Source organism: Nycticebus coucang, chromosome 5 (assembly GCF_027406575.1).
Source record: "Nycticebus coucang isolate mNycCou1 chromosome 5, mNycCou1.pri, whole genome shotgun sequence".
Lineage (NCBI taxonomy): Eukaryota > Metazoa > Chordata > Mammalia > Primates > Lorisidae > Nycticebus > Nycticebus coucang.
In genome coordinates, this window is record NC_069784.1 from 119,250,375 (window position 1) to 119,265,404 (window position 15,030).

At 44.5% G+C, this 15,030-nt stretch overlaps 1 protein-coding gene across 8 annotated transcripts in view; it reads right to left on the reverse strand.

Annotated features, from left to right (window-relative positions):
• HIVEP2 (HIVEP zinc finger 2) overlaps positions 1-12,608 on the reverse strand; it is a 191,872-nt gene extending 179,264 nt beyond the window's left edge. For 3 of the 8 annotated variants that reach the window (XM_053591223.1, XM_053591218.1, XM_053591224.1), the window contains exon 1: positions 11,806-12,234. The gene's annotated coding sequence lies outside the window, so the exon portion shown is untranslated. Of the gene's footprint in view, positions 1-11,101; positions 11,366-11,416; positions 11,520-11,805; positions 12,235-12,261 lie in introns of those variants that run through there. The other 5 variants (XM_053591227.1, XM_053591220.1, XM_053591226.1 and 2 more) reach the window with 5 other exon arrangements.
• Positions 12,609-15,030: the final 2,422 nt, after the last annotated feature.

Sequence of the window (15,030 nt, forward strand, 5' to 3'; positions counted from 1 at the left end):
CACAACAGTACAGGAAAAGAAACATAAATCATGAGGACAATTTCTTCACAGTATAAATTCCTGGGATCATTTGCTAAAATGTAAAATTTTTCTACATTAGCTGTTAATTCTCATCACAACCATTTTCAGATATCATTAGGTTCTATGTTGGCAAACTCCCACCGGAGCCAAAAATCAACTGATGACTGAGGAAATCTGCAGTTTATCATCCAGTCATTTGCTATGTTCTATACTGCCAGGTGATTTATTTTAAAAGATTACTTAGAATATTTGCAGCCACTTGACCCACTTTGAAAGTTACTTTCGATTAAATTTGGGCACCAAGTTCATCACGAATTTTACTGAGGTCTTTTCAACAAGTAAACAGATAGCAAATTCGAGAACAAATGTCTTTGGATTCCTTTTCTTTTGCTGAACATGGGTACATCTCCCTGGATACTTCGTTACACGTGTGCTTTAGTAACCTACACAAAATGTAAACCCACCAGCCATTATTAGGACGAGCTGTGGAGCTCCTGAACATTATAATAAATTGCATCAGTATCAGCCAATTATCTGGAAAACACTCCCCTAACCCCTGTCACAAATGTATTGCGCCCTGTCCGATTTTTTTCAACAATTGAATTATTCTCAAAACTGAGTGTTGCTTCACGAACTAAAAATAGCCACTCCAATTCTCTTATGTTACCCTGCTGTATTCCCAGGAGGTAGGGCACTGCTATAAACAATGCTTCATTTTTACAGACGAAGAAACAATGAAATATAACAGAAGTACAGCCACTTAGCCTGAATCATTTTGAAAATCAATAATGGGGCAAGCAATAAAGTAGTGGGGTCAGAGTTCAGAGTTGTAACATTCTGATGTTCCTAGAGCCCTAGCATGGGCTCTAATGAGCACGTTCTCACAAAAGCAGAAAAGATATCTTAAATCCTCATTTTATCACAAAAGTCTATATTTTTCTATTTCTCCCAAAGTAAACTTTGACACATGGCTACTGAAACTGACAAGAAACTAAACTGAACATTTGTAACCCTTGAATTTTCCCTGGCTTAGAGAAATCGACATTATCTAAAACATAAGCATCAGCAAACGAAAAATAAAGTTTGGTAACTGTTCCATGGATAATCAGAGGCTGAACTTGCCATGACCTATCCATGAAGTACTGAACCAGCCATCAGGACTGTCCCTGGGGCACTGCTGAGTTGCCAAGACAGAGGATTTCACCACTAGCTACCCAAGAGAGGAAAGCTTTACAACCCCCAGTCTTCCCTACTTCATTTTTCTTTGCCTCCCGGGGCAAGGATATCAGTGGAGGAAAGGAATACACTCTCTCTTTTGTGCCAAATTTATCCAAACAGGCCCACAGAGAAACAACTCGTCCTCAAATCCCACACCCAGGAGCAACCAGTGGCCTTCACACAGCTTCCTTCTCAGAGCTCCCTGCACAAAACATGGCCAAGGAAAGGTGTCCCAGAGGGAAGAACCCCAGTTCAACTACAAACTTCCCCATCCCACTGTAGTGAAAAGTGTACCTCGATGTGTTCGAGGCTCCTTGTGTTCACTAGCCCTAAAAACAAGTGAAAAGTGTAGGGTCCGGAGGGCCCTCCACTGTTGTTTTGAGAGAGGTGTTTGTGATTGCTGGGTGGGTGGCCCACCAGCCAGGTCCAGGGCATTGTTTCCTAGAGAATGCATAAAACTGAACTTGCCAAGAAGCACTCACTGAGGTTGAGCAGACTGAGGGACTCGGGCTGTAAAGCCAGCACTTGAACCTCCTGAGGGCTTCCTTCATTAGGTTCTGATATCACCTCCCATCTTAGCATGATAGCATTTCAGCCATTAGCCTCTTGAAAATTTTAATCATTCACCAAATATCTAGTGTCATAACTGAGTTTACCACACCTTGGTGAAAATGTGAACCATCCCACTAAAATTTTACAACAAAAACTATCAGTAAAAAAATGAACAGTGCTTTCAAAATAAGATTAAAACAAACCTCTTCACTTTGGCAAACTTATAAGTCCATTTGATAACATTAATAGAATGTGTCATTTGAAAACCATTTGTTTTCTTGCCCATGAAAAATAATAGCCAGTGCCTGATTCTACAGGTACCCAGGACCAGAATGCTGAACCATGAAAAGGAATTAAAAAAGAAAACCAAAAAACACTGCTACAATATTTTGTTACATAAAAACAGTATCTCTCCAAAAATTACCTTACTATGAAACACACACACATATATATATAAAATAAATGGTATATTTCGTTAATGATTTAATAAGCCTTACAATCAATGCTGCTTCTCTTTTTTTAGAGACAGAGTCTCACTTTGTCGCCCTAGGTAGGGTGTCGTAGCGTCACAGCTCACAGCAACCTCCACCTCTTGGGCTTAGGTGATTCTCTTGCCTCAGCCTCCCGAGTAGCTGGGACTACAGGCGCCCACCACTCTATTTTTTTTGTTGCAGATTGTTAGGGGTTGGATTCAAACCTGCCACCCTTGGTATATGGGGCTGGCGCCCTACTCACTGAGCCACGGGCACAGCCAGCCTTGCAATGCTTCTTAAAACTGTCACCTGGGTTAAGAGAGACCGTAAGAAAGAGATTCCTGAAAACACTGAAAAGTAGTACAGTCACTGAATTTGTCATAAAAAGTTTAGTCTATTTGAATTCAAACTCCATGAGGGCCAGATTTTTTTACTATTTTTGTCCACTGATAAATCCCCAATGTCTAGAACAGCACGTTTCTTAGAGCAGGTGCTTAATAAATCTTCCTTGAATTAATAAATTTTTTTGTTAAAGTTACCAGTCCCCTGCACACCAGTTGTGTATTCTAAGTAGGCCCAAATCTCCATGAGTAAACACTGGTTCTTTGGCTCTTGCAATTTACACAAAAGTTCAAGTTGGGTAAGGCAGGCCCCAAAATCTATTTTTAGACCCAAAACTCCAGAATGATTATCCACAGAGAACCAGAGAATTTAGTTCACTTCACTGGGATAGCACTGTCTGAGCTAAATGATGTTTCTATTTGTTAACTGTTGAAACTGTGGACATTCTAACAGTGTTTCTTAAACCACTTCAATCAAGAGTTTAATGAACCATCTGGAACGTTTAAGTAATATTTTACTGTCACAACAATTCAAATTCGATTGTGTTTTTCTTTGAGTCTAATCCTTTGTTAATAATAATCCACAGCTACTAGGTATTAAATGTTAGCTGTGCTCCCTGAGATGGTAACACACATTCACCCAAAAATTTCACAGTGACACTTGAACAGGTGTTATCCTTATTTTGTAACCTCAATTTGATTAAGTGACCTTAATTCCCAGATTCCCCCAGCTGGTGGTAGGGCTGAAATTCATCCAATTCTGCCTGATTCAAAGGTAGGCGCCTAACCCCTAGGCTACCTTTTTCTCCCATGGGTGCACATCTATACATTGCTCAGGGGAGACAGTAGTGCTAAGTGATAAAAATGGTTGGCAATATTTTTTTTAAATTTGATGTGCTAACAATTGATTATACTGCATAGATGGGTGAAAAAAAACAAGTGTTTTCCAAGCCAAATAGCTGAGTTCAAATCCTACTTCACCACTGACTCTCAAAGAGTCTTAGTAAAAACCAGGTAAACTTTCTGAATCTCAGTTTCCATAGTGTAAATATGAAGATAAGAAAACCGAAATCTCAGGGTCGTTGTGAGAGCTAAGGAAGCTAAGGTAAGGAGAATGAAAGGGAGGGAGCCTGGCACGGGGTAAGTGCTCTTTAAGCGTAAATTCCTTTCCTTCTAACGGATTTGCTAAATTGGCACTGTGCTGATTTTTTTAAGTGTTTAGTTCATCCTTGTAATACCATAATTACAGAATATAATGACATTGCATTCTCTACAGCTACAAAGTAGAATTTATAAACTGATAGAATATGAGTTGGAAGAGACTCTAGGAGCCATCTGTTCCAATCTCTTCCACTTCCAAATGAGGTTCGGAGAGCTTCAATGACTTATTTCCAAGTTTTCAAAGAAAGTTAATTGCAAAGACAGGACTAGATCTTGCTTCCCTCCCACCCCATTCCTGCTATACCCTGGGCTTTTGCCTCATGTTACACAGGCATGGTAACGCATGTAATTTTCAGACAATTAAGCAGTATAAAGTAACTTCGATTTAATTGCATCCAATTAACAAGCCAAATTAGCGTTTCATATGTACACTATTAAACTAGTTGTCTGGCTTCCAAAAGAAATAAAACACAGTTTCAAATAAATCTAACATTTTAGTGAACAAAGCTACTTACAATTTAAATTAGCTTTCCTATAATCTTCTTTATATGGAATTAGACATAATTTCCATTAAAAAAGCACTTTCTGCAACCATCAGGATGAGACTTCATGCTGTATTTTAAGTATCAAAATTTTCTCTCCCTGAACAGATGATTTTCTAAGATTTGTGTATGTGTGTGCATGTATATGTGCCCGTACAAACACGCACACTTACAGATCCCTAAGCAAATATAAATGAAGGTATGTCTACATTTACCTACTGCCGACTTTCAAAAGTCCCACCTTTTTGCTGAGCTTCTGGACTCAAATTCAATCTTCCACAATGCAAATAATAAGAGCTTCGAAGATCTCCCACTTTGTTTTTCAGAGAAAATGAAACCACCACATAAATCTTTGCCAAACAAAGCAATGCATTTCAAACACACTGCACTACACTATCTGTGCATAATCATCATGATGTAGATACAACTGCTATCAACTAACAAGCAGTATACTAATTAACCTTTAAATGAATTACCTGTCTGTACCTTACACATAGACACCTAAAAATAGAAATACTTTGTAATTTAAAGCATAAGTGTTTTTCTAAGTTGATGTTTGATGGTCAATTTTCACTATTAATACTTATATTTTCTGGAGTAAAAAAAGTATTCTAGTAAGTTTAAACAATAATGTGATACTTTATTTAAAATGATGTTCAAATGGACAACTGGTCATACACATTTGGCCATATCTAACATATTTTGATTGCTTTTGTTATCTATTATTTTTTAAGATGCTTTTAAAGGTATCCATTAACAGGAGGAAAGAATTCATAAAGTTGTACAGTAGAGGCAACCTTCTTCTTCTCTTCAACTTCTCTTTTGAACGTTTTGGCAATCTATTTCCTTGCCACCAAGACATGCATCCCATAAACTCTTCCTTATAAGCTTTCTAAACGTGCACTTAGCATCACTGCCCTGATCAAAAACCATCAGTGAAGTCCAGCTTTCTCAGTAGGGCTCTAATGCTCCAAAAGACCTGGGAGAGACGCACCTATTCCCACTCACCTGACCCCCCCACCACCACCACCACACTGTCCCTATGACCCACCTCCTCTGCTGCAGGTCACAGCATGCTGAGAACCTCTCCTTCCCCTTTACTTATTCAAATTCTATTAAATCTTCAAGGCCACCAGTCAAAAAGAATATCATCCCATAACAACCCCCTAATCTTTCCAGTTAGAAAAAAACCCTGTCTGTATTTATACTCTCCTTTCACTTGTAAGTGTTAATAATGTTTATATATAAGCCGTATTTCCTCTCTAGATCACAAGATTCTTAAAGCTGGGGATCATCTTCCTTTCACCTCTCAGTTACTCATTCTGACTCTGAACCTGACTACAGAACCCAAGCTCAGAGCTACTACCTAAAACTGTCTCTTTTTGCCACTTAAATTAAATTTCCTACATTATACGAAGCATAAAACAGGGAACAAATTAATCAAATGGTACAGCTGACAAAACAAAGCTATTTTCACTAACCTTTTATTCCACTCTTTTTTCATATTTTCATGTTACACTGACCCCCTAATCACAGGGAAAGTAAAAAGTCAGATGTAAATGTCTCCGAATATCCTAATATTTACAGTCATGTTGAGAAATCATGGTAGGTAGCTGAATGTTTCAGTCTTTCCCTAACTGTTTAGAAACATAGATTAAGCTCATGCGGGGATCCAAAGATTAATTGCTTACTTCACAGAGCAACCCTGTAAAGACTTCTGAATTGGTAGTTATACATTAATTGAATCAATGATGGGGGCCAATTTGGTTAACTGGAGCATCAAATAAGTATTTTTTTAAAACTTAACATTCTTCATTCTTAAAAAAAATTTTCTCTACAAATAATAATAGCAAGTCAACAAGTGAGTCTCTCAAGCTAAAATCAGCATTTTTTTATAGTTATAAAAAATGTCCAGAGGGGTTAGGCCAACTGATGTGGATGCTTTGTGAAAAGGCAGGTGTTAACACAGAAGCGCTTCTAAGCGATGCTCCCTCAAAATTCTCTCGTCAGGGGTCCTCCTATAGTAATAGGGTCATCAGGTACACGGATTTGCCAAAGGCAGTCTTCATTTATGCCAGGCTAGATAATCATACATGTGGTCAACCTGCCTTTGAGAGCCTGCCCGCATGGTCTGGCCTCCCTGTGTATCACCTCTCTCTCATTATCTGCCCTCCAGCCCTGTTGGCTGCTTTCAACTCCTAGAAACACTGTATATTCCCCCACCTCAAGCCATCTGCATTTTTCCCTCTTTGTACAAGGCTACCCTCTCCTCACCCATCTTTCTAATCGACTGTTCATCCCCAAACAGGGGTGATACACACTTCTTTGCGTTTTCTCCACAGCACTTAAAACAAATGAGGTATTACATATATTGGTTCGCCAGTGATTAACATCTGTCAACTCCAAATAATTATAAACTTCATTTGTGGTTTGGGTCATCATTACACCTTGATGAGCTAGCACAGGCCTGATCTACAGAAAATACTTGTTGAATGACTGGATGAGTGAATGCATTGACCAACAATGATGGAGTACATGTCAGAGTAGGATGAAGGGAGGACAAAGATCATACCGAGATCTGACAATTAAGTTCAAATACTTGACCTAGAAAAAGTGCTACATACCTCATTGCTGAATATCATTATAGTCACCTTCAAAGTACTCCCCTGGGGAAGCTGTGCACTGAGGCCAGCACCTGGTCCACCCTTTGAAGCAAATTTGCAACTCATGGCCATTAGAATGTCATATGGGCCACAAAAACATGCAATAACAATGAACACCATTCAGCAAGACCCTGCCACACGCCAACACAAGCACAGCTATGAAACGCTGACAAACTAATGTGGAACCTGAGTAATTTGAACAGCATTGCCTGCTTACGTACACTATGACAAGCTTGTGAACTTAACTGTCAGACCTTCCTATGTGAGTGGCAAGTCAAAAAAATTGGTCCTGGGTGATTCCTGACCTTACATCCAACCCTGCTATCAACCAGCAGTGGGAGTTCAGACCCCACCTGCTTTCTGCCCAGAATCACCCTCAGTCACACAAACCATTTTCATCTCTTCCTCTCGCCAAAGCACTTGCTTCAAATAGGTCTAAATAGTTTTTCTCCCAACTTTAAGCTACTAGAAAATCTGAAGTTATAGACACTTGTAGAATAGATCACACGTCACTCTTAATGCCTCAAATGATGAATAATGGAGTGTATATTAAGATTAGCACATATTTGTCCCAGAATAAAAGTGACCCAAATATCATGCAGTTCTGATGCTATTCTAAGTGTAGCCATGAAGCCAGTATAGACCTACATCTAATTAATGCTGGTATCCACACGTCTTAGAGAGGCCAAAGACCACACGGACTAAGGAAGCTAAGTTACCCTCTTCCACGTGAAAATTTTAGAGTCGTGACACAATAATAAAGTGCTCAAATATTTTCACAAGTTACTTAATGGCATCCCATAACCACAAAAACTGATTTACAATCTCTTTTTTTATATGCATTGTCATGAACGCCATATAAGAAGCTATGTATTTGATGGTGATCAGAAACAAACAGAAAAACACTACTTCTCATACAGTTTCCTTAAAACAAGCACAATCTTATTTTTGCAAGTTTTCTAATCCTCTGTGTTCCTCCACAGCTTCAAACATGGTGAAGCCTGACTTGAATATTCACTGAAGTCTTACTCAGTATTTAAGAAGGCTCCACTTAAGCAGTTAAAGGAAATTCATACACTCTGGATGGTCTGAAGTTCCTTAGGCAACCTGAAGTTCATTAACTTGAGTTAGTGAACTTCCTCTGCTCCTTTTTTATGATATCGCTATAAAAGTCGCGACATTTACATGTCAAGTTTTAGCAAAAATATGAATTCACATGTAAATTCATGAACTAAAAACGTATCACTGAAGTTTTCAGGTAGAGATTTAAACCGTGAACCACTTCTCCACCTGCAGGACTAATGAGTAGACCAACAAACTCTGCTGATGCTGACTCTGTACCAAATATTTTTAACAAACAGGAGAAGAGCAACCTATTTTGTCCACAACCATACATCCGGTGGATCTTAGCCATTTTTTTCCTTATTATAATAGTTATCCAATCAGGGACTAAATTACTTCACATCTTAATGGATCACTACTTTGGCTAATACCAAATAACATTCTCTGTAGGTCTTTAAAACTAGTTTTCCTATGTTAAGCTATCAAATGATCTTTAGCTAATTACTAATAACTCAAAAACCTAACTGCAAAACAAATAGTGTACTTTTTTGTTAGGGCTGCTGTTAAAACGTGCCCTGTTTTATGTGTGTGTGCGTGTGTGTGTTTTGAGAAAGGTAAATTTTAAATTGAGGTCATTATTTTAAATTAAATGGGTATAAAAGATTCAACCTGGTTTTCTGAATAGTGATAAAGTGCCAAAAGTTCAAGCAGACACATGCACTGTTACTCCACAAGAAACGCCTGCATATATCTTGTCCTTTGTTTTGTTTTCATGGTAACAAGTACATTTGCAAACACACTGCATGTAAAATCAGCCTGATCAATTAAAAGATTCTGCTGGTTAATCTTTCAATGGAGTCAAATAACGTTACTTCCTCATGTAATATATACACAGTACATTTTTCACCATCCATGTTTAATGGAAATACATAAATGTTTTATCTACTTTAATGGTATTTTAGCAAACACCTCTGTAACCAGTTAAAAATCAGTTAAATTTTATACCTATAATATCATATGCTACCATACCCAAAATTGTCCCCAAATCAATCTCATGTCAGTTTAATGTTAAATACCCTTAAATAAATGTAAACAGTCTCCAATAAAGTCCACTGTACCATCAGCATAACAGATATATAGATGCCAATGAGTGAATTTTATTTTATACCTGGCATGTACCCAAAGCAAGAAATTGTCTCAGACAATTTTCAAAAATTTTTCAAATGTAATGTATGTAATGTTTTTCTGTGTACAAGTAATACATTGCACATTTCAAACCTACTCGTCAAAAGAGATTATGACACTTGAGACATACTGTCATTAAGTGGATATTGGTAAATCTCTTTCAGCTCAAAATAAAAATGACAGTTGTCAAGTGGTAACATGATTCCTTAGGGATCCACAGGAATTTTCTCTTAATATTGAAAATGATATCCATTTTATTCATATACAGGCATTTCTGTTTTGACACATTATCTGGCCTCTATCCTACAAATCAGACCCAATCTAATCATTACACAAAATCTACTTGGGCACAATTTTGCTTTAGCACACTTATAAAGCAAAAAAGCAACGAGGCGTTTGCTAATTCTAACACATGTAATATATAATACATATGCAAATACAAAACTTGGTTTGCTCAAGGACAAATATCATCAAATATTACTATATCACTGGAGGAAACATTTCTAATAAAGTTACATTGCCTTTTTCTAAGAGGACAGATCATTGAAAATATGATTAAAATGGATCTTATTAATATTTCAAGTAATTTCTGGGCTTGATTATGCACAACAAAAGAAACAACAGAAAAATCAATAGCCCTTGACTCCCGGGCTCTGGGTACGTTAAAAAAACACAGCACTCTTGTGAATTACTGAGGTTTAGCCTTGGAGTTGGGGGAGGGCACCCACATTTATTCGGAGGTAAATTCAGTTATTTTTAAAATGGCAAGAAAAGAAGGGGAAAAAAATCAGTTCAAATTTTCCATTATAATGAAAGTACAGGAAACAAGCTTTTCTGTACTCATTTCAGGCCTAAAAAACTGTGCAGAGAATAAGGATTTTGCAATGTCAGTTGCACACACATCTTCCTGTGTGAATTCTAAGCCATTACAGGTGTCCTAAGGCCTCCAAGTAAAACCTATCATCAGGAGATTCCTCCGGTTTCCAAGCCATCCCCACTGCACCCCACCCGCCCATACATTATGGCACATCTCCGCCCAGCGTCTTATTAAGGACCCTCCGTCTTCTCTGCATTCCTGAGCGCCCCCCTCTCCCAGGGCGTAAGCATTTAAAAAGCTTTCTCATTACAGAGGACTAGTTCTGCGGTCCCTTTTAGTTAGATGCTTTCAAGTCAGAGCAGAGAGAGGAGAGACACTTGAAGAAAACCTCCTTCCTGTCCTCCTTTTCCCCATGGGGAGTCAAGTCCCCGAAGAACATCACCCAGGGACACTTCCCGACCTTCTGTCCCCTCACCCAATTTGGGCTCGGAGGGCTGGGGTCGCGGTTTCGCGTGTCCTCTGCTGCACTGGATGTGTTATGTAAGAGGGACAGAGCGCGGGAGGCACATGCGTACACAGCGCACCGATCTGTGATAACAGCTGGGGTGGCAGGGATGATCTGGAGTCCCTCTCCCCCTCCCAAATACGACAGACACCACACTCGCATCAGCCCCCACCCCGCACACATACGCGCACACGCATGCACACACACAGACACACAGAGCTGCGTTTTCCTGTCTCACCCCTACCAGTAGCAGACGCACAGAATGGAAAGGCGGGGGGTGGGGGGTGAAGGGGGGTGAGAGAGGAGGAGCAGCACCAGCACACATCTGCTCTGATAGCAGTCGGCAGAGCCGCCGCGCCAGAGAGCCCCTCGTTAACCCCCTTCCTGTGGCTGCACCACGTCATGGAACATTCCCGGAACGGGCCAACGTTCCACCCACTTCAGGGAACAGACATAAAGGCACAGACCCAGATCCCCACAGTGCACAGCCCAAATACACATGTCCCTCTTCCCGTTCCCCGGCCAGACGCACAGACAAACACGCATACAAACCGCCCCCACCCGTCTCCGCGCGCCCGGGTCCAGCCGGCGGCGGCCTGAGCCGCTCTGCGGCCGCTGCACCCGCAAGGCGAGGGCGCCTCCGCCTGAACCTTCCATCGAGAGAGTCCCCTCCTTCCGCGCTTCCTTCCTTCTCTTCTCTCCTTCCTTCCTTCCTTCCTTGCCCGGGTGGAAAAAGGAGTCACTGAAATGCCCACAGCCAGCGCTCAAGCTGCGCTCGCTCGGCCGCAGGCCGGCGGCCCGGGCCTCGCGCCGCCCGCCGGGCCGCCCGCACCGCCCCCGGCCCGCGCCGCGCGCCGCCGCCCCCTCCCCCGCTACCTGACAACTGGCCGCCGGCGGCCGCGGCAGCCGCAGAGGTGGCCCTGCGGTGCGCGCCGGTGCACGTCGCTCATTAGTAACCAGGCACATTCCTGCCTCCAGCGCTCCCGCGCGGCCCCCTCCCCCCAGGACATTACGCAAAGCAGCCTCCCCTCATCTGCATAGATCCTCAACCAGGGTATTCCCCGCATTCCCGACGCGCTGGACCCCCGCCCGCGGACTCCCCATCCCCGCCCCCTCCGACCCTCACCCTGGTGAAACCCGGCAGGGGCCGGGGGCGCGCGCCCGGGAGCGGGGATGGAGTTCGGCGGCGGCGATTTCAGTATAAAGTGAAACAAGCTCCTACAGCTGAAAGAAGGCAGGAAAAACACAACACTGAGGCCACTTACCCGGCCAAGGAAGGACCTAGATTCCCGCAGCTCCGCTCTCCCAGTAGTTGGTCTGCCCTCCAAGCACCCCAAAGCTGCACCCAGCACCCCAAAGGCGAGACGTGGAGGAATATTGCTAACGAGCCAGGAGACCCTCCAAGTTGCTCGGGGCTCCGAGGAGGTTCAACGTCCAAGAGACAACTTGGCAAATACTTGTGCCACAGTCACCGAAGATGTTTTTGCGGAGACCCTCATCCGGCGCGGAGAGACAGCGCTCGCCGGCGCCCCGCTCTCCTCCTCTCCACCCCCTCACCTCCAGCCCGCCTCCCGCCGGCCGCCCGCCTCCGGGCCGCGAGCCCCTCGGGCGGCTGTCAGCTCGCGGCTGCCGCCGGGTGACAGGGGCGGGAGGAGGGCGCGACGCTGTGGCCCGAGCCCTAGCGGGCGAGGGGGATCCTCGCAGCCGCGGTGGCTGCTCACCTGGAAAGTCACCGCTGAGGAGAAGGAGGAGGACGGAGAGGAGGAGGGAGAGGAGGAGGGGGAGGAAAACCCCCGGGTGCCCTTGTTCTCGCTGCCGCGGCTGCCGCTCCTCCCCAAGGCTGAGCGTGTCTGGTGGGGGGTGTCTGGTAGCATTTCCTTAAGGACAGGGAGGGCGGGCGCGGAGGGAGGGAAGAGATCCCGACCGCCAGCCCAGGCTCCTCTTGCCTTTATTTATTTTTCTGACACTGTACGGAGATGAGCCCGGGGCTGGGGCCGCCGGACTGGGACAGCAGCCGCGAGGCCCGGGCCGCAGTTGTCTGCGTGCGGGAGCCGCAGCGGCCGCCTCCCTCTCGGTCAGTGGACGCACCGGGTTATTCCTGGCAGCGCCTCCGCGAACAGAAGTTACTAGGAGGAGTGCGCTGCAAGGGCGGGCGGGGGGAGAGGCGGGGGAAGGAGGGAGGAAGAGGGAGAGACTCAGCCACCGACGTCATCGGATCCCCCAGCGCGTCCCAGGGAGGGAGGCTGAACCAGAAAAACCAGTCTGGAGCGGGAGAGAGAGAGGGATGTGCGGCGCACGGGGCGGCGGAGGAGGGAGCGGCCGCGAGGGCAGGGCCGGGCCCCGCGGGGGCCGCTCGGGGCGGGAAGATCTCCGCCGCACACCCGCTCGCTCTGAGCCGGGAACTCCCCGGAGAGCCGGTCTCTACTTGTCATGCAAAAAAACTTGGGCGTCTCTAGGAGCCTGAGAATTTCCTTTAAGGACTCGGAAACCTTCTTCGTCCCCACCCCCTCCTCATCTTCCCCATTTTCCGTATAATCTTTTCCTACCTCTCTGATAAACGGAATTATACACTAGTATTGTCCTTAAATTTTGATCCCTTAACTGTCCTCTGTCTCCACTCGTGATCGTGCACCTGTGACTCAAAGGAGTGGGGCGCCGGCCCCATATACCGGAGGTGGCAGGTTCAGACACAGCCCCGGCCAAAAACTGCAAAAAAAAAAAAAAGCGAAATCAGACTGTAGCTCCCAGCCGCCTTTTTGGAGCGTCGCTAAGTGTTTTACTAGCACTTTCTGTGTCCCTGCGGAACCGCGAACTTTTAACGCGCTTGAAACGCGCCAGTTGCTTTCCCCGGAGTCGCTGCCCAGGGCGCCCCCGAAGCGCCCCGCTCCGGGAACCCGGCCCACCCTCGCCGGGGGTTTCACAGAGGTTTGGGCAGCGGCGCGAGAAGCAGCTGCCGGTTTCCTGGTGGGCCGCCCTGGGACCTCGGGGCGAGCTGCCACCTCCATCGTGTGCGCTTCCTTCTCCACCGAAGGAATGGAAGTGGAATCATACCCAGCTTTGGGAGAGCGGAGTCAGGAGTAGGGGAATCCCAAGCGAGTGGGGGCCAGGGCCCTGGGCTTCCTCTCCCTTCCGGCGACACCCGGGGACCCCGGGGCTCCCTCCAGCTTGTGTGGACACACTCGTACACTCGAGGGTGTTCCCAGGACGCCGCGGTGCCCCAGCGCGACCAGCGGTTGCAGGACCGGGCCAGGTCCCGGAGCGCCTCCTCCGGGTGGTCTCCCTGCGGAGCGGGGACCGCGTGCCGCCCCTCCCGGGAGCCCAGGCCACCGCGCCCAGCCGAGCGACCCGGGTGCCTCGGGCTCCTGCCTCCTCCCCACCCGCCGACCGCGCCGCCGCCCTGCCCCGGGCGGAGTAAACAAGAGACGCGCAAGATTTGACCTGGCGCGACCCGACTTTCTGGCCGGGGTTCCCCTTGAGCAGGTGACTCCGTGGGAGGGGTGGAAGTCAGTCTCTGGAATGAATTCCGGGCCAAAGACTAACTGTGGCTCTGCTTTTAAAGCAGGTATTTCACGAACAACTGCGAGATGTTTTGCATCTAGAGTTTCACATTTCGCAGAAAGGGAACAATTGTCAAGACAGAAAATATTCCCTTCAGTTTTCATTAAAAATAAATACATTAAAAAGGAAGAGCAGCTTCTTTAATGACTGCGAAAACAGAGCTGCTGGTTTCGTTTTTGTTTTGCTTTGCTTTGCTTTTCATTTCGACCTATAGTCGAGTGTGTTTTTTAAGTCCCCTGGCAATGACGACAATGCGGTGAGGGGCAAGTTTGCAAAATAAAGCTGTGATACATTTTCTTACCGATTTTTTGTGAAAGGAGAAAAATCTGAACAATTTGGAATAAGTTTCACCAAGTCCTTCTTTTAGACCTCATTTGAATTGAAGGCCTACTTCCAGTTAAGCAGCTTCTTCTTTCGTCGTACAGGTTCTTCAATATTCATCCTTTCTTGACTTAACATGAAACCCCTAATGACAAAGGCATTTTTTTAAAAACCCTCCCACAATCGTCATTTTCTTTTAAACATATTGGGATGCATTTTAAATATCCCTTTGAAACACAAAATGTGATTTTCAAAATGTTTTTTCACTTTCATACCCGTATTCTAAGAGCACATTTTACTTAATTGCTTAATAGAGAAGATTAAGCAGTTTCTTTAAAAATCCATTTCCCCTCAGCACACAGCAGCAGCTGCCCAAGCTCCCAGAAACTAAGCAAGGAAAGTAGGAGGCAATGTTTTGCTTCACTAGAATGAATGTTAGTTGAAACCTTAAATAACTCTTTAAAAGACTAGATTAAATAGTATAATGTGAATATTAATATACTCAGGTAATTGGGCAATGTCTTTTCTTAAAGCAAACCACCATAGAGGACCCCTGAAAAGTCTTCAAGCTTTGACATTTCAAATGATTACATTTTTTTCAAAATCCTTGA